This window comes from Aphelocoma coerulescens, chromosome 3, assembly GCF_041296385.1.
Source record: "Aphelocoma coerulescens isolate FSJ_1873_10779 chromosome 3, UR_Acoe_1.0, whole genome shotgun sequence".
Lineage (NCBI taxonomy): Eukaryota > Metazoa > Chordata > Aves > Passeriformes > Corvidae > Aphelocoma > Aphelocoma coerulescens.
In genome coordinates, this window is record NC_091016.1 from 30,246,245 (window position 1) to 30,266,737 (window position 20,493).

The following is a 20,493-nucleotide window of genomic DNA, read 5'->3' on the forward strand; positions in this document are numbered from 1 at the left end:
CATGTTGCTGGATGTTGGAATAATGCTAAATCACTTTAATCTAAACCACATTTGAATACAACTCCCACAGTTTAAAGGGCACTGAATTAATCTTGGAGTAACAGAGTTGCCTTGTAAAATGAATTTGTGTGATGTTATAAGAAACTTATAAGAAACTTGACTGTGAAGGGGGCAGCTCTTTGAACTTGTAAACCCTCACTGTTTAGAAATATATAGCTGGTTGAACACAAGACTAAATGCAGCAGAATTCAAACAAACTATTCCTCTGCTTTCCCATATTTTAATGTGCTCATCAGTGAGTATTTATGTACAAACCCTGTAGCAGAGCACAGTCGGCATTTCTCAGCTGTCTCCAATTGGCAGATGGATGAAAAATTTGGTGCGCTCCCATTCAATTGAAAAAAGTAACTAACAGGCTGCTAGGTCGTTTTCTCTCAACATTAATCCATCATTATCACCTGAAGTGCAGTACTTTGAAGACTGAGGAAGGTCCATATTTCAATTTAAATAATGCCTAACAGATATAAGCTTGACGTTTTCAGTTCCCACTAAAGCTTAAAGAGCTGACAACATTTTATTTTGTTGAGAATATATCTTTTCCTCCTCAAGGATTTTTGTACAAAGACTTAGCCATAGGTATGCCTTTATGGTAACCAGAGAAGAACATAGTTATTCAGAAATGCCTTTATTTCGTAGGGCTTTTAATTATCATTGTGTTATAATATCTTTTTGCTGTTAATTTATAGGTTTTTTTTTTGTTTGGGTTGTTTAATTGTTTTTGTTGTTTTCGTAGGGTTTTTTTGAGGATGGGGTTTGGGGGGACAGTTTTTTGGTTTCTTTTTTTTTTTATTGTAATCAAAACCTTCATGATCTTGGAAAAGGAGAAAGCTGGTAGATACCTGATTTCCTGATTTGTTCTGGAAGGAAATGCAGGAATCTGGTTTTGCAGCAGCCAGATGGGTTTCAGCCTGGATTTGTCACCCAGCAGAGATAAAGGGAGGCAGTAGCCTCTTTTGGGTAAAAGGGAAGAAATTATCTCTGTGGAAATCCTTTTGGAAGTATAACATGGATTCTTCAAACCCGTGGAGCGAGTCCTGCTCTGTGTGGACATCAGGATTGTCACAAACAAAGGGACTGGGATATTGCTGGTACTCTATACCCAGCAGGAGTTTGGAGAAGGATCCCATTGTACCAGGATGCACTCAGCCCTTCCTTGCCTCTCCCCCAAGGCACACGTATGCACAAATGCATGCCAGGTGTAACACGGTTGCCAAAGGTTGAGAATGTCAGGTTCAGTCAGGTCTCAAGAACCTGCAGATGTTTCAAATCAAAATGTTACCTTAATAAGAGTAATTAGGTGTTTGAGAGAATATTTTGGTCTGGGCCATTTGAATGGGAAAAACTATCTTTTCTCTAGCCTGGGCATTCTGTTCGTCTGAGCATCCTCAGCTCAAGCTTCTTCCCATAAGTCATCTGGAGAAGAAAGCTGGTGATTTTTCTCTGCAGCAATGACAGGTAGAATTTACTACCTTAGAAATGTCCAGATACAGAGTAAGGTGTTCTGAATAAATGTTGAGCAGGCTGTTTGCAGTGCTGCTGGGCCAGGGTGCAGGTGCTGCCCATGACATGTACTCCCCAGTGCCAGGCAGCAGGTGCAGAGCCACCCATGGCAGGAGGAAGTCTGGGGAAACAAAATCCCAGATGTACTTCATTTCACCTTGGGCATGACAAAAGCATGTCTTGCAGCAGCCACAGGGACTCCAGTCTGAATCTCTCATGTAGGGAAGATGGTAGCTCCTTTTCAGAGGAAGGAAGGAGCTGCAGCTGTTAGAGACCTGCTGCCTGAAAAGTCATGGGAGAAAGGGGAAAGCATTTCTACACAGCTTCCCACTCTTCCTGGAAGGGTCCTTGGAGCCCCAGCCACAACTTTTGCTGCATGTAATTCACTGTTTAGCTTTGAGGATTTTTTCCTCCTCACTCTACCATTCCTTAGAGAATCTACCTCATGCTGAGCAGTTTTGCATAGTCAATTATTAACTATGCATTATTTCAAAAAAGTGCTTTGAAATCATTTCCTTTCATTTATTTTAGGGAAAAAAGGCGAAAAAAAAACTTTTCCCACCAATTATAGTTTCCTTTACTAACATATTTTGCATGAGATTGTTGTTTTATGGGATATTACACAGCTCATTAACTTTTGGTATAATTGGTATCCAACAGTGTAATCAAATAACAGGCTATAAATAAAAGGAAATTTAAGGTACAAAATATTCACTGAGCCTGTCTCCTAAAACATCCAGGTTTTTGATGCATCTTGCCAGCTCTGAAAATTCTAGTTTATCTGCTTTGGTTGAAATGATTACCTGTCAAAAGAACCTATTCCTATGGATAGCAGAATATAAAACGTTTTTAAACACACTGTGTTAATATCTTATGAACACACTGACCTCTTAAAGGATATTCTCAAAAGTATGAAGACAAACACAACAATAACATTTATAAGTAGAAAGGCTCAAAGAAGACAGGCAATTGAGCAAGAGTGACAGTTTTTGAACCTGGAACTTCATACAGCTTTTTTTAGAAGTTACTGTTGTGTATTTTTCTGTCTTCCACAAGATGTAAAACATCACTAATCTGACTGTTTTTTCTACCCATCGAGATTTATACTGCATTCCTCAGTGTGGTAGCTTAACCTTACTATCTCAAAGCTTTATATCTATTCAGATATATCATCATTAGGTGATAGGTGGCCTATAAAATAAAATTCAGTAGGATGAATTTGTAGCTCCGTATATAATGATCTGATCCTTATGAGATATTATCAATTTATTTCCACCATCTCTGTTGGAGGTGCACATCAGCTAAAGAGCTGACAGTAAGCACTTCAGACAATTTAAATATATTTATATGGAGAGAGACACAGAGAGATTTATATATATACATATTGAGAGACATAAATATGTACATGTTCAGATGCCTTCCCTTGAAGAAAAATGTTTCAGAGGAGTTGTTGGGCTCTCAGAGAATGAAGGAGAGGGCCTATTAAAAGGGTCAAGCCTAGGCTTGAAAACCAATATTTTATCCAGAAGGAAACCCATGGATTTATCATATGTACATGTATGTATAAACACATATGCATGTGTATCTTTAGATCAAAATATATCTTTATTTCCATGCACTGAAGGCAGAAGATCATCCAGGCAGGTAACACTGGCCAGACTTGTACTGATGCCCTGAGTGTCTGCCAAGCGAAAACCTGCCAAGACTCCAAAAGTGCAAGCCTGCAGCTCTATCTCTGCCTCCCTCAGCCTCCTTGCCAGAAAGGACACACTGCCTGGAGTGTCTCCTTGTGGTGTTAGAGCTGAGACCTCTGAGGGAGTATCCACAGATATATCATTTCTATGCTTCCCACATGTTTTAAAGTCCACACTCCAAACCCTTGTGCATTGTCTGTTGCTGTCTGTCATTCACAACCGAGAGAAATGAAGGACTATGAATAATGATAATGTAAAAAGCAGCAGGCAAAGGTAATCTACAGCAATGCTAGGTAGGGAGCAACATCTCTGACTGGACTTGGCTTGTGTTTATATGGGCTGCTATTAATAATAAACAAGTCTCTACTCCTTTGCCATATGATAAGCATCATGTTCAGTATAGAGTTTCAAGATTTGGATCTGTCATTGAAACCTCTGAAACAATATGTACATGACCAGATCTGAACTGTTTGGATTGTTAAAAATCCAACTGTTCTGGCAAAGTCCACTACAGAGCCAGGTGCTGCTGCTGTGAGAGCAGCTTTTTACAGGCGCTCCAGGGAAAAAAGGTCACACTGGGCCAGGGTGGTTTTCAGTGCTCAGCTTCCCTTTGGTAATATTGTTAGACATGGAGAATATTTAAACAGGGTTTATGGCAACTGGCAAATCAATTGCCTTGAAATGATATGTATAACAAGGGAACTAAGGGAAGACTAAAAATATAATCCCTAATCTAAAGCATTTGACATGTTTCCTGGACAGTAGTTTGGTATTACCCAGATGTATGCTCACAGAGATGTCTGTGCAAATCAAAAACATCCATCATACTGAAATGAGCTTAATTATGGAAGTTTTGCTTTTCTAGTCAAGCTTTAATTTCAGTTATTCTTGATTTCCCATTACTTAGCTTCTCCTTTTACATTACATTCTGCTGCACATCCATCACACTAAAGCTGTTGGAATGACAAATGCAAAGAACCACAAAGCTGATTGCAAAGATGGAAATGAAAATCTTCATCCCCCTGCATTTATAGTGGAATGCACTCCTTAATCGTTGCAATATTTTTAATTTTTAAATTTATTGAATTTGAGTATGACTAGGGTTGTGCATGTGTTGTCAGATCCCAAGGACACCTGAGACCTACCATCACCCAAACCTGCAGTGAGCTTGGACAGACTGGCCTTCATGTCTCTGTTTGGTCAGGCCAAAATACTGCTCCTCCTGAGGTGAGAACTGAGATTCAGTAACCCACGTACAACCCCAAGAAGCTGGTGGCAAGATTATCTTTACCCACAGTAATTTCTTTTTTGTGCTAATTTGTTGCCCTGTGCAGGGGCCACACCTGTGCTGCAAAGAGGTTTGGGATCAAACTCTTGCTCCTGCATCCTGGGGCCCTGCACCTCAGAGCTCTTGGGCTCTGTGGGAAGACAACTGTGTCTACAGGTTGAAATAATCCCCAAAGGCTACCCCTGGTTTAAAACTTGGAAACAGTGTCATGCTGACTTTCTATAACGCATGAGGAGTAAAAGTAGGTAATTCCATGCTTATTACTCAAAATTTTTCGGTTGCACAATTAGCTTGATCCAACATATGTTTATCTGTAGCCCTGCTCATCTGAGACATTCAGAAGGACTTGATTCATCCGCAGAAAACCTTGAAGACTGTTGCACATGGCTGAAATCTGTGCTCCTATAATAGAAAAGTTCCTTAATGGTACCCTCATCCTTTAAACAAATTATAATTAGAACACCAGTAACCTCTTTTAAAATAGCTGTATCACTTCTGTATCCATTTATTTCAAATTCAAGATGCTGCTGAAAACTCCCTTTGGGAATTCTGGGTTAAAAAAATCCCTTGCCATGAAATGAAGAATATTATAAAATCAGTTTTAAGCAGCTCTGTCATGCTTGCAAGCAACAATCTGCAGTGCCAGTTTGGGGTGTTAGTGCCCAGGATGCCCAGCCTGGCTGGCACTGGACTGCCCATTCCTACAGAAGCTGCAGGGAGTGGCATATTGCCTGTGACAGGGAACAACCACAGCATAGTGGTGACGGTGGCCACAGTGACCTGTAAAAAAAAAGAGTGAAAGATCATCACTTGCTTGCTCCCCTCCCAAGTTTGGGAGGTCTTTGGCAAAGTCCTTATCAAATGCCGTGTTAGTAATGTGAAAAAATTGTATAAGGACAAAGAACAGTCTAAGTAAGTGTGTGTATATGTATATATTTATATATACACACACACCCACACGAGATACTATTATTGTTGGCAAATCTTGTAGATACTCAGATTCTCCTCAGAGTGATGTCCTTGATGAGCCTTTCTAAATTCTTTTGCAAGTGTGACCTACTAGGAGCATACCTCTGCTCAGGTGAACCTCATCATTACTGTTGTGCAGTAGCTCGCTGTTTTTACTGCTATAGAGGAAATAGGAAGCAGCTGTAATTAACAGATATGAATTTATACACCTCCTGCAGAGTCTTCAAGGAGCTGAGATTTACTACTGGCTAAAGATAAGTGGTTATGCCCTGGTTAGTTAGTGTAAGATTTCAATTTAGTTTATTATTTCTAAGTCTCATTTGGGCAGTAATCATTCTGCCCGTGATACTTGCAAAGGCAATTTTTTCCCTTCCTGTTAATATTCAAGTAAGTTTATTTTTAGAGTACTTCTTTTGTTTTGTTTTGTGAAAATGTAAATAAAGTAGGATGGACATAGGTTTCCATTCCCAAAAGCCACATAGAGCATTTATTTCACACATCACAGCAATTTGAGGCAAAATCTTATTATTGTAATGAAAATACAGTTACTATACCAAGCAAGGGGGAATGGTGCAGCTACTCTGATGGGCTTCAGGTTAAGTGGATTCTTAATGTTCACTCTAATTAATTCCCATGAATAGTTAAACAGAGCTCAAGATAGCTTTAAAGTAGTGTGGTGTCATATTTGCTGTGAGACCCTCTAAACGAGAACCTGTGTCCATCAGGACAGTAAAGGGAAGGCACCAGCCTGCTTGCCATTCTGACACCTTATTTGTAACATAATTATTTTAATTAATTTTTAATTTTATTTTCTGCTCTTGTTTAGAGCTAGCCACAGTAACTTAATATGTATGGTTTTATTACTAGTGCTAAACTTCCCCTGCCCAATAAAAGCTGGACAGGTGGCTAGTCACCATTTTATGAGCAGTTAAACCATTTAGCACATCGCCACTAGTTTTGCATTAGCACCAACCCTGGGATTCATTACATGGTTCAGCAGTACAGAAACCTAATGCATTATGGCCCAGCAGGGTTCACCTCAGGCTGAGTTCTGTTTGACTTTTTGCTCTTGGTATGGATGCAAAAAGTCAACAGTCTTGCAAGAGACATGGTTGCAGCAGACTGCTTGTTTTTGGACCATCTCTGTACATTTGCAATGAATCCAGTTGGTGAAAAGTGCTAAATGACATAAAACCAGAGTCCACCATCCACTCCATGAAGGTGCAGATTCAGCCTGGGTGTCTGATGTGCAGCCCTTGCTGGGAGGCCGTTTCCCATTCTGGACTAGTTTAGGGGAGGGGGGAAAAAACAACTAAGCAACAAAACCCCCCCAAAAAACACAGAAGGGGAAAAAAAATGGGAAAGTTTTGATGTTCTCTTAATCATTTGCTCCTCTCACACACGATGAAGCTTCCAGCACTTACTGCTAGCCTCCGAGATGGTGTTTGTCATGTAGATACGCAGCCATTAGAAATATGAGAACCATCTGGTTCCTTTCTCCTTGGAGAGCAAACAGCTATCTGCCAAGGTGGGCTGAAGTCAGATGGATTATTTCAAGATAAAAGGCTTGCTTTCTTTCTGTAGTTTCTCTCAGCCACACGAAATAACTGCACCTATTTATTTTTTTTTGCCCTGCCGTTACTAAGTGTATCTATATGAGGGTCCCCCTTTCCGCTCTATCTGTTTACCCTTTTCACCCCCTCCCTTCTCTTTCACCCTTTCCGTTTCATTTCAGCTCAGTCCAATATTTCCGTCTGAGAAAAGCAGCAAAATACTCATGTGGTCAAATTTACAGTAAAGGTTAATCTCTGAATTGAATTTTGAAGAGTATTTCCTACATGTCTGCAAGAATGGTTTGGATTTTCAAAGAGAGCTGCCTCTCAAATGAGGTAAAAAAAAAGTGGGCGTAATTCTGGAATGGATGCTGCTTTCTGATAAATTTTTACCCTGAAGAAAGAGGAGTTTTCTCAGAAATAAGACAACTTTTCAACGGTCTTGCTCTTCAAGATGACTATATGGATACTCATGTATGCAAATATGGTCTAACAAATAATTTTGTTTTAGTTTTTTCCAAGGGGAAGTTCTGAAATTTGCAGAATTTCCTTTGGGATGTTGGGGTTGTATCTGCTCCCTCTGAGTCTCCTTTGTCTGGTGTTGCTGTGTTTCTTCATCCCCTGGCAGCCCCATTTTCAGAGAAGCTCAGCCAAGGGCACAAGACTGTGGGACAGCAGCAATGTCCTCCTGGTAACCCTGTTTTCTGGAGAAACAAACAACACAATGCCAAACTTCCAAGAAATTTTCAAAAAAGATAATTCTCTCTGGAAACCAGAGAACAACAGCTTGCAAGTTGGAAATATATGTATTAACATTTGATTTCTTGCTGCTCAAACATACTTTGGGGTTTCATTTAGCCTGAGCTCAACTGCTGGTTGTTTATACAGGCTACTGGCTGTTTACATTAGGTCAATACACAGGACAGGCTGTTTATACCGGACCAGCAGCAAATTCCACAGCATGGTCTGTGCCTAGCACTGCTGCTTTTTGTATGTGCAGAGCTGGAAAGAAATAGAAAATCAGCTCTGGAAATCAGCAAGCGACAAACCCTCCTAGGTATGGAGTATTCCTTCTTGCCTCTGAAGTGACCAGCACCATCACTTTTTAGTGTTCTTTTCAAAAATATACAGTGCTGGGAATAAGATCAGCACATCAAGAATGGCAAATGAAGGGGAAGAGCCAAGAAGAAAGTAAAAGGTCCCAGTTGATGTTCGTCTCCATCTACAGGGTCACAGAACACACATTTGTAAGCACTCGGTGCAGTTGCACACACAGGTTTGCAGTGTACTTAGCTCACAGTGTAGCTGGTTCCAGCTCCACAAATGCAAAGCCTCCTATGTTTAATTTGAATGTTTCTCTTCCGAATGACTTCATGGGCTGCTCTGACAGAGCTATGTACAGACCTCGGTTCTCCTGTCCTGGGTGAGCAATGCTGTTTGTACCCTTCACGTTAATGATAAACATTGGCAATGCTACTAAAAAGCTTCTTGGCTACAGATCAGTGGGGTCCTGTCAGGCTGTGGGACAAGGTAGGTTTATGTCCTGCTGCTTTCAGCAACGCTCTGCTGATGTGAGCTGCCAGAGTGCATCCCTCTGGGATTCACCCAAAATTAAGGATGTTGAACTTGGTGATCTTAAAGGTCTTTTCCAACCTAAATTATTTGGTGTTTCTCTTTCTTGAGCCCTAGCTCCCCACAGACCACTATGACATTCCCCCTCTGCTCCTGCACTTTCCCAGGAAGGGTGCTGCCAGTTGGGGGGGAAGACAATGGGGAAAGCTCATCCTTAACTTGCTTATCTTGCTGGTCCTAGTAAACTTGTTAAGAGAGGTGCTTACTGTCCAATGCTGCTGGGGACCTTAATTCTGTGCTGAGTATGCGTGGGTCCTGGAAGATGAGAAATATCTCTTTATTTCTGGGAAATGCAAGCTTGATGTGCATTTTTTTGCACACTTCAGCAGTTTTGTCCTCATTTGACATTTAACTCCAAATGAATTTTGACTTCCTTTTGATTCGGGGCCTGTGGCTGCCTGTGTGCTTTCCCAGCTGTGGCCCTCAGGAAGAACACAATGAGAAAGGGCATAAGGTTGAGTGATACCCACCCAAAAGGGAACGGTGTCACCTCCTGCTAGTCAGGTCTGGGCCCTTAACAGCTGGTGAAGAGAGTTTCCCATGGGTGATTCTTCCAACTAAATCCAGAAATAAGGAAAGAGCACATGACCAGGGTCTCATCCCACCTCATCTGTGGGCTATTGATTACAGAGGAAGCGTAGATGTGTAGATGGATTACGTATCTGGCTTCTCAGTGCCTAGGAAGGAAGGGGATTTTCATCCCGCCTCTCCCAGTCCTTTGGAAGTGCACATGTCCCACATGCACCAGTCTCATCAGGGCTGCCAAGGAGGGTAACAGCAACTGAGTTTTGTGAGGATGCATGCAGAATTTCCATGAGTTATAATGTTAAGCCAGATTTTATTAATAAATAAATAAATAGCTCCAGGAGGGTGCAATTGGTTTAGCATCACTTACTATTTCTATCAGGAACTGGAAGCCTGTTGGAGCTCCCCATGCCTCCCCTTGAGCTGAGAGATGATTTAATGGACTGTCTCCTCTCAGGGTTGGCTTACACTTAATTCTGAGCAAGAAGTTATTGCCATGCTAGTTTTTCTGCTTTTCCTGCAGTAATACCCTCAGGATGAATTTAATACAATATCAAGGTTGTGATGAGGTTTTATGTTTCAAGCATGCCTTCCTCCAATGCCCCATTACTATAGTGATGGGTGAAAAGGCACCTTATTTGGCAGATCTCTCCAAGTAAAATAGCTTTTCTTTACCTACTCTTCTTGTGGTCATTGCTAATAGTCTGAAAACTCACCATCTTGTGTCTTTGAAATCTTCCAGTTAAATGATAAAAGGAGGTTGCTCATGAAATAGGCAATGTTGGACATATTCCTGACAGTTGCACAAGAAGGAACTGAAGCTTGCAGACAAACAGAAGCTCTTAAATTTTGGCAGCATTCAGTAAACTGCCTCCCATTAATAAATAACTGACATAATTTCCAACTTTTTACTCCTTTACAGATGCTTTTCACTTGGCAGCTGGCCTCATCCCAACCAAGTCAGGAGTAAAAATTCATGATGATTTCAGCTGTCCAAAGGGTCAGGAGGCTGAGGATGGATATCTGGATGCTGCAGCACTCTGGGGAGAGCAGGGAGCAGCAGCCTCTCCAAGAAGCCTCTGTGAGTAAAAACCTTCAGTCTGATCTTCTTTAAAAGTTTTTCCCTGCTTTTTAATCTTGGGCATAGATGCACTCTATGAGAATCTGCTTCCAGCACTGCTTCACAGACTCCCTTTGCTCATATTTCATGCTAAGGAAAACGAGCTCCATGGTACGTGGAAGCTGTATGGGTGAGGTTTGGAGGGCTGAAGAGTGTGCATCCAGGCAAACCAATACTTGCCAGAGGGGATAAGGCAACTGTACCTTTCTTTCCCTTGCCCCTAACTGAACCCCCTCAGCCCAGGAACAGGCAGGCTCACACACTGGGAGGTGATGCTGCATTTGCACTGGGGCTGCATCCATCTCTCAGCCCCTGCTGCCATCAGTGGGGAAGAGGTGTGCTCCTTGTAGCTTGTGGACCTATAGCTGTGTGTGGAACACAGAAAAAAAATCCCACTCCAGTATTTAAGGGGGTTCAAATTGTAGGCCTGGTGATGTTTGTCCCAGTGGTAGAAGGCAGGCAGGAGCAGCACACAGGCTTGTGGAGGGTCCCTGCTTTTCCCTGAAATTCAGAGCTCACCTCAGCAGTGTGGCACTCACTGGTACTGACCCCAGGGGATCTCCTCTGTGCTGTGCAGGAATGGGCCTGAGCTTTCTTGCTGCCCCATTATTCAGAGAGTTTGGGGTAACTCAGGATTTGAAGCACTGTAGGCTGAAGCAGAACTTTGCCTTTAGCAAAGGCACTGCTGCTTGATAGGGCTCTGTGCCTGCTTGTGTAATCCAACTGCTGCACTGGTTTTCCAGCAACAACTTTAAATGCCATTCATCAATAAATCCATTGGGCTGCTCGGCTTGTATTACATACCACTGATTAACTACCATTAAATTAGCAATTAATGTAATCAGATATAAACATTCCTTTGTGGCTAAGCTGTTAAACTTTTTTCCCCTTTTTACAATTGCGTGTAACACATGTCGGCACGAGACAGGCTCAGTAATTTCACATTACTGCAGCTAAATTATGTTTGTGGGCTCCAGAAACGCTTCTGGTGCTACCAGGCTCGTAAACACCTACCTGGCAGGGAAAAGCTACGACTTCTGCCCCAGAGCATTTGGGGTTTAACAGGATTTGATGTAGTACAGTGAGTGGATTTATTACATAAATATGTGCCTGGGCTATGGGCAAGCGATTGATAGGAGTTCAGAATTTGATTTCCTGACACTGACTGCTGACTTTCACCCTGGGTCACATTATTAATTGGTGTAAGTCAGCATTACAGGGAGACATGAAAGAAAGGTAGGTGGTAGCAGTTTAAAAGGAGAGGGGTGTGACTCCATGTGGCTCTCAGCTCTGGGAGCTCCAGGCTGTTGTAGTCAAAAGTGGATTTTCATTTTTCAAAAGGAGACATTTCACAGGTATTGATCTGTGTTTTATGTGTAGCTCTGTACTCTTTCCATTGCTATGTTTTCTTGTAACTCATAAAAACAGAAATTAAATACACAGCTGGAGTTAGTCTTATGCACCAGTGCAATACAGAACATAATGAAATTATTACAGGAAGCTGCTATCTCAGTGCCAGAGTTAAACCACGAAAAAATACCCACCAGCATCCATATCCTTGTCATAGTCTTCTGTGCCCTCACAGTGCAAGAAAATACCTAGAACTTGCAGCCCACACAGAGCACAGCTAATCTTCAGATGAAAAAAGCCTGTGGAACATAATTTTTTCAAATGTTTCGGTGGTGGTATTTGTTGTTGTTTTGAGGGTTTTTTTCTATATTAATCTGATGATGTTTTTATTGTTTAGATATCACTAAACACTAGTTTAGTGGCTTTTAGAAAAATTCTTATGTACTTTAAATTATATGTGTGCATGGTCATAGGTGAAAGTTTATACTAACAGTCTAAATAACTTGGCAGCTGGAAATTGAACTACTAGATGAGCTGTTTTAAAAATTCAGTCTTGTATCTTTAAAAAACATAACATTCAAAGCATTTAATTCAAGTTGTTGAGAATTATTTTCTTTTTTTATTTTTAGTTGTACTGTTTGGAAGTACTGTGTGGATTGTTACACTTGGATAATATGTTGTGTTTTTCTGTCATGGAAACCTGTATTTTCTCCAACTATGTTCAGACAGCTTTCCTGAGTCTTGGAGTGGGAAAGCAAGAGAATTAAGCTTAACTGCCTGTGTTGTCTTACATTACACGTTTGACTATTTGAGAAACTTATTACTTGGGGTTCTAAAACCTAACTACCCTCCAAATGTATTCTCCCTCACTCTGACTATGAGAAATGGAAATTTATATGGCTGCCCTTAATATTTTCTTCAGGGGTGCAAACCTGTAGAAACTGGATTAGTGTGTTGACTCCCTCAATTAACTTTAATCTAATATCCTGCCTATTTAAATTAGTGTAAACACTGGTGTATAGGGCTAAGGGAAAGAGTTGAACTGAAAAAGATTTATTTAAGGATTAGTGTAGTAGCTAAATTAGAATTAAATCCAGGAAGTAAACATCCCAGCAATGCAAGTTGTGGGAAACAAGAGACCACAGCAAAGATCAGTGGTTTGAAACAATAATGTGCCACCATGGGAAGAGAAAGGAAGAAGGGGAGAAACAAGGAAATCAAGCATTACTGTACAAATAAGACTCTAAGCCTATTACTGCCACACAGGTTGTGGGGAAACTCCCAATTAAATGCAATGGAAAGAAACTTTTATCCTTTTCAGCTTTCTCCTTGATTTGCTTGGTTGAATTACACTGTGGACTGAAATACCCACAGCAATTAGAATAAAAAGATAAATTTGTAGAAGAATCCCTGAAGGTACAGAAATTATCGCATTTTCTGGCGTCAGATTTGCTACAACATCTACTGTGGGTTTGTTAGACCCTTTGGATAAGAAAACGAGCAAAAAAAAGCAGTTCACTCTCTGTTAGGCTGCACTGGGAACCAGATTTGCCTGGGCCATAAAAGCATGAATGCTTTCCCAGGCCTAGCAGAGATTTTATCTCTGTTCTGTCCAGCACTGCCATGGCAATGCTCTCAGGGCCACCAGCACGCAGCCAGCCAGGACTGGCTCAGCAATACCACACTCTGCTGTAGCAAGGTGGGGGTCAGTCTCCTCTCCCAGGTAACAAGTGATAGAACCAGAGGAAATGGCCTCAAGTTGTGCCAGGGAGATTTAAGCTGGATATTAGGGAAATTTTCTTCACCAAATGGGTTTTCAGTGATTGGAACAGGCTGCCCAGGGAAATGGTGGAGTCATCATCTCTGAAGGAATGTAAAAGACATGTAGATGTTGCACTTAGGGACATGGTTTAGTGGTGGACTTAGCAGTGCTGGATTAAGGGCTGGACTCAATTTTGGAGGTCTTTTCCAACCTTTGAAATTCCATGGTTCCATGAAGCATCTCAGACTCCAGGAGTCCTTTGTGTGCCAAAGGCTGAAAGGAGATGACTGTGTTCTCAGACTTGAAAGCTGCCTTCCAGATTTCAAATAAAAGCACTAAGCCTGCTCTTGATATATATTTATTTGTATTTATTTGGATGGAAGCATGCCATCTACTGAATTATCACTTTTGGACCTGAACTATTTTTGCAGTTTGACTTGCATGTGTCAGTTTGATCAAATCCTACTGAACTGGTGATGAAAACCTGACAAAAATTCAGCCTGGGGTAATAGGGCTGGAAGATGCTCTGGCTGACTGACTTGCAAATTAGATAAGGGCTTGTTTTTTCGCTAAATACAGTTTAAACTGGTTTTCTTCCTATATACCCAAGAGCCTTAGCAAATGTCAGATATTCCCTTTTACCATTGGCCTTTACTAGCAGAAAAATTAGGCCACTGCTGCAGTGCTGCCAAGGAGCACAGGAGCCCTGTGCTAAATGATGCTCTGCCCATCAGGAGCCAAGGCCCACAGCACTCCAGCACAAGGAGGAGGAAGGCCTGGATCTGCATGCGCCCAGCATGTGTGGGCCAGCCTCTTCCAGCAGAACATACAGATTGCTTCCCAGCCACGTATAGAACTCATTTTTTTAAAGTTGTTTTGGCAGTTTCTTTGCGCTTTATACCCGCAAAAGACTGAAATGACCCAGCCAGCTTATTCCAAAGGAAAATGTCTGAATTTCAGCTCCTATGAGCGATTGTCTTGTAAAGGCAGGCAGCTTAGTATTTCATCTTTTTGACTAAAGCAGCTTTTAACAAGCTTGTTCTTGGCAGAGGGTTTTGGACTTAACCATGACTGAAATACATCATGTGCCTTAAGAGCATGCTTTGTGTGAACTGCCACCCTGCTTGGCAGGGGATGTAAAGAAACACTGGTTCAGGGGTGACCTGGACCCTCATAGTGTGTCTTCTGAGGGGTCAGCAGGGAGGAGTAAAAGAGTGCTGCATCACTCCTCATAGGACATCTGCTTGCTGGGCAGGGGAAAGAGTTTTCAGGGCTGTTACTTCACAGGACACAAAAAAAGTCACTCCACAAATTTTTTATTCTTGGTCTAATTCTCTTCTCTGCCTGAGAAGAGGAACATCCTGAACACCCTGCCAGGCAAACCTTCCACAGTCCCTTCCAGGTGGATGTGGATGGCAAACACAAATGCAACAACTCCGTGTTCCTCACTCACCTTAAAAGGCACAGCTGCATCAGCAGTAGTAAACATGAAGCAACAAGATTTCTGGGTAAATGCTCAGCCTAAGAGTGTGCTAATAAACCTCCCCTGCCACATGATTCAAGCTTTCTTCTGCCTGACACCTGTTCCAGCTGAGCTGCTTGGGTTTAAATCTTCATGATATTTTTAATAATGTTGCTTGACTGGCCCTTAGTTAAAGGGTGCCACTGTGGTCCTGGGGTATTTAAGCAGACAAATTGAGTGATGGAAGTGGTGTGTTGGGGCCAGAGGGTTCAGTACTCACCCTCAGGGCTGGGAAGGCCTCCTGCCTTCCCTGCCCTGCAAAGGCTGTGCTGGCCCAGCCTGATGCTGTGAGGCACCGACTGCCCTCATGTCCTGCCACGCGCATGCGAGAGAAAGCAGCGCGGATGGAGAGGGGGGAGGATGGGGCATAAGGCTGACCCTAATCACCACCTGCTTTAGGGTTTTGTTGCTCTTTTTCCCAGTGCCAGGTGAGGTACCTCACTTTGGGAGTAGTGCTCCTGGGTCAGCAATTGATATCTTCTTCAAGCTAAGCAGGTTCATACTTTTCTGACAGTGTAGGAAGACCTGGGTCTTTTATGAAAATTCTATCAGATGCTGGTGAAGACAGGTCATAACATAAGCATGAAGTGGGCCCAGTCTGTGCAGAAAGGGCAAAAATCTGTCCACAGATCAACTTTCAATAAGTAATGGAACTAATTTCAGTCTGCTTCATTGTGTTACCTTTGAGTTCTAAAAAGTTCCAAGAGGCCCCTTAGTTTCAGATGGGATATAAAGAGAGAGTAGAGAGTGCCATTTCAAGGCTAAATCCTCTATGCCTGGCTCTGAAAAGTCAGACCTGAAGAGGTCTCAGATGGAGTATTAACTCTGAGATGTTCACTGGGCAAGCTGGGCCATTCTGGACCCATTTGTTGGTGTCCCAACAGGTCCCCCAAGAACATACACATTGGGAATTTGTATTATCCAGACTAACAAGAGTTTGCTGCCTCTATTAGTGTCTGCCATCTCACCAACTTTACAGTAGCCTGGCAAGGGGGACCTTTTGACTTGCAGAAACTTTGGGCTAAGCTGGGGCTGCCAGCCCTGGTTGGTATTTGCCGGTGTTGGTTCTCTGTGCGGCCCCACCGACGCTCGTGCTGGTGGGGAGAGCAGCAGTGAAGTAGGGCGGCTGCGGCAGGAGAAGGAATCGCTGCCTCAGTGGCTGGGCTCACCTCTGCTCATTCACAGAGCTTACAGACATGCTGCCTTGATGCAGCTTGGTGGAGTTTTTTCCATTGACAAAAGGTTTTTGGAGCAGGTCTTTGTCCAGGATCAGCTGGGAAAATTCCAATTTACTTGTGATGTCTTACTGCCCATTGCATGAATCCTGCATATAAAAGAGAGATCACATCCGAGTAGTGGTTTCCTCCTCTTGTTTAAATGAATTCATCTGCTCAGCTTCCAATTTCCCCATCAGAGCTCCACATCATCCAGCCCTGTTTGTGGAAAAGCCAGCAAGCATGTTTCAGCCAGCGTGGGGTATTAATGCACAAAGCCAGCACTGGGTTGGTTCTCCTTGTTCCTCTTGCTATAGAGTTTCACAGCCTGGGATATTAGTAAATATTTATGTTTAATTACTTTCACTTAAGAAGAACAGCCACAGCCAAGAAAACTACAGAGCAATTTAATGGGTTTTAACTTGCCACACTAAGCTGCCTTCTTAAACATAATGAATTATATGAAGTCATCTGGTTTCAGCCTCTCTTAAAGAGGTAATTTGATTCAAATAAGGTTGCGTATTACTAGCTTCAGTGTCTGAAAACATTTACAGTGCCAGTAACTGTTCCATTGCCCTGAGTTATTCTGCAGACTGAGAGACAATATCAAGCTAAGCTTAGAAAAGCATGCTGTGGTTTGGTGTAACTGATAGATGAAATTGCTACGCTCATTGCCTCAGGCGAGAAGTGCTGGCTGAGTGTGGTGGAGTCTCCTTTTACGTAAGACAGTCTGTGTTAAAACAAAAGCAGGAAAGTAAATATGGCATTAGCTGCTCAACAGCATTATTTTTTAAATCTTTTCCATGAGAAAACATCTTACAGAAGGACTTCTTCCCCCTGGCTCCTAGATACAAGGCTGCCTTTCTCACATATGGTAATCAGATTCTGGTGTATGTCCTTTGGTCCATTGTTGCAATATAACATAAAGATGCTTCTGTTCCCTGGCAGCACTGCAGAGCTCATATTCAGGGAGAGAAGAAAGGGAACATTGGGTTACCTATACAACTAGGTTTTTTCCCTGACAGGTAACTAATAGAAAGAATTAAGGAAATACCTGTACTATTCCACCTATAGATCCCCAGATGCTGAACTATGTGTAGGATTAGAAACACCCACCAGGGCATTTTTCCCCTCAGGAGACAAATGGTTATTATTGGATTGAGTTTGGCAATTAAGAGTGTCAGAAGGTCTTGCCACAAAAGCTGTAAAAGTTTGTGAGGCTTTCAGTGTCCTTTAAATGGTCGTCCTTTAAAGTAATTGCATACTCTAAAGCTCCTTATGGGGCTTAAGGGCTTTATTTGCCAGGACAATTGCACACCTTGTGAAAAAACTGTAATCCAAATCCCAAGCTTGGTTCTGCCAACTTTCCAGATGTTCATAGCTAAGCTTGCAAAAGCTGCTAGATGTTGATTGCCAAGTATGTAGCCTGCATGTATGTCTGTCAATATGGTAGACAGAAGATACTCAGGGAGAGCCCCTGTATTCCTGATATATCTCCAAAGCTGGATACACAACTCACACTTCACAACTTTGCTCCTCTGTTAAAAGCACGTGTAATGGCTGCAACTCTGAGCAAAGATTACTGCAGTAGAAAGTGCTGCAAGTGTAACAGTCCCCACACAAAAACATTGCCATCATCCTTCAGCTGCCCACCATGACCAGCTGTGGAGATAATACTTTGCCAGCTTTTGAACAGGGCTGTGAGCACACACAGCATTCAGTGGGACCAGCCTTGGCTTCAGAGCTTATGATGTCCCAGTGAGATCACACTATGTTTTCCAGTCATCTCCTAGTTCAGATATCATTTCCCATCTATTAAAGCCTTATCTGAGAACACACTAATTCCTCTTGATTCATACTCCATCCTTGGAGCAATTCCATGCCTTTCAAGTCAGCTGATTGAAGAGTGAACCCCTGATCAGTATTCGTATGGGTAATAACATCAGCTTCTGGATTGCTTAAAATCCTTGAAGATCACTTCACAGAATGGCACAGACTTTCCTTCCAATACTTGTGGGATAGGGACTGTATCCTTCCTGGAGTCATGCAGCATCTGGCTGAACAGAACTGCAAGTTTGCAGGGACTGCAACTATGTGACTTTGTTCTGTCTGCAAGCTCTTCATGCCCATTCACATTCAGCTAGCTCTGACTGCTAATTAATTATGTGCTTAAAAGTTTTACTCTCATAACACAAAAGTCACCCCTGGGAGAACATTGCTGAACATGCTTGATGAATGTACGATCTCTTCTTTAAAAGAAGCCATGTTTGAAGTTGCTCAGGTGTTCTTACAGAAGGCTTCTGATAGGGTTATAAATGAACATACAGCAATGGAAAAAAAAATTCATTAGAAGGGATTACATTTAAACCTTTCAAGATGACTGATATATTTTCCCTTTTAACCTTGACTTGAGTGAGGTGTTGAATGGAGCTCAGAGATTATTTCTTGTCAGAACATATCAAAAAACCCTGAGATCACTAAAGCATTTGAGCATGTTGAGCATGAAAATTTCATTTCCCTCTATGGTGCATTTTAACTATGTCTAAAAACCAGTATTCACTGCTAAGGGTACTTAGTCATCTTTTAAGAGAACTAATTTCATTTAAGCTCATGGTCAGTAATCAATCTGGAAATGAAGCCATTAATTTTAATGCAGTAAGTGCATGTATACATTAAATTTTATTGTTTTGTCTGAATTTAAAAGGGCAAAAGTAGGGCAGTTTCAGGTTAGTGTAAAGTTGCAGGTGCCTGTAATTTACTGCTCACCTCTTAAGAAAGGAGAGCTCAGTGTTTCAAACTTTTAGTTCTGCATGTCAGTGAAATAAACTTCCATGCTGTATGTTTCAGGAAGATTTGGATCAAGCTTTTGGACTATACCATTGGTGTGTGTGGACCCTCTCACCTAAAGACACAACGTGTGTAAAGTGCACAACAGACTCAGCTGTGTGCTGCCATTACAACCAGGAACAACACAGATTCCATGAGTCCTGAAACTTGCTACCCAGGTTTGATATATGCAGAGATCTATTGAGCCAACTACAAATGCATTAAAGAAAGCATAATAATAAGAGTGCAACCAAAGCCAAGAATATTTCCGTTTTTTCAAAGGCTTCCAAACATTTTATATGCCACAAGATCATGTGCAGACTCAAGGCATCACATTTCAAGTTAAAGTCAGACATTCATCTGTAACTTTGAATATATGGGTTGGAATCAAACACAATATTTTCACGTTACTTGAGTTTAGGCTTTCTTTGAGTTTTTATGTTCATGTTCAAAAGAAAGGAAATCCCTGATACCAAGACAAGTAATCTGTGTTCTGAGCCAATAAATCCTCAGGGAATTTGAAGCAGGTAGATTTTAAGAGGCCCTTTTTGCAGTCTGAAAAGCAATGGGTGACATTAGACCGATCTTAATGAGAGTTGCAGGTGCTCAGCTTTTAGGAAGAGGTCATTTCCTGTGTGTTGGCACAATGACAAAGATGGAAGATTGAATGGTTCTTCTGACTCACAACTCAGTAATACGGACTTCTTAACTGGAAACGGCTGAAAAGATACCCTTGGAACACTCTTGGTGCCCTAACACATCCTAAACACTTCAGGCACATCTCAACATCATTAAAATAATAGATGCAAATAAGAACCTGCTAGCTGGTAATCAACAACAGCTCCTTTCCCAGTCCTTCTTGTTTGGTTTCATGTTCAATACAGATGTCCTGTGGCTTTGTTGTCATCCTGACTGCAGGAAGAAAAAGAAACAAACCCAAAAAACCCAACCACCAGTGCCAATGCATGTCTTTGTATCTAATTTTAACAAGAACAATTGATCAGGTGGAGACTGGAGAGCCTGAGATGTTAGCCTGCTGGGAAAGCACAATTTTGACGACATGTCCAGCCATGGGCTGGGCCTAAACCACCATCTAAAATCACCTAAACTTTCTTGTTTGTCTCTTGACATCTGTTTTCAGTCACAGCCAAGTGATTCAATACAAATTCCCTTGAATAAACATGCAAATAAAACCAGGTATTTACATTTGAAGTGGGTCATCATTTTCAAGGCGTCAATAGGACCAGCACAGGAAAATGTTATTATTAGACCTGAAAGTCTTCAAGGGAATGTATAAGAAGAAAGGCTAATATCAGGGGACCAGTAATCTGTTCCTAGCTGGCTTTTAATTCCACTTAGCAAACATGAATGATTTTGAGTGTTGAATGAAGAAGCAAGCTACAGAACCTGCACCAGGCATTTAAACTACAGCTGGCTGGAACACGATTTGCCTGAAGGCAACATTTTTAAGTTCAAAG

The 20,493-nt window shown here is 41.8% G+C and overlaps 1 long non-coding RNA gene across 2 annotated transcripts; it reads left to right on the plus strand.

Annotated features, from left to right (window-relative positions):
- Positions 1-1,410: 1,410 nt before the first annotated feature.
- Positions 1,411-20,190, plus strand: LOC138107193 (uncharacterized). Of its 2 annotated transcripts, XR_011149296.1 has the most exons (4): positions 1,411-1,515; positions 4,376-4,481; positions 10,144-10,302; positions 19,037-20,190. It is a non-coding gene; the product is annotated as an uncharacterized lncRNA (long non-coding RNA). The 2 variants fall into 2 exon arrangements; XR_011149297.1 differs by lacking the exon at positions 4,376-4,481.
- Positions 20,191-20,493: the final 303 nt, after the last annotated feature.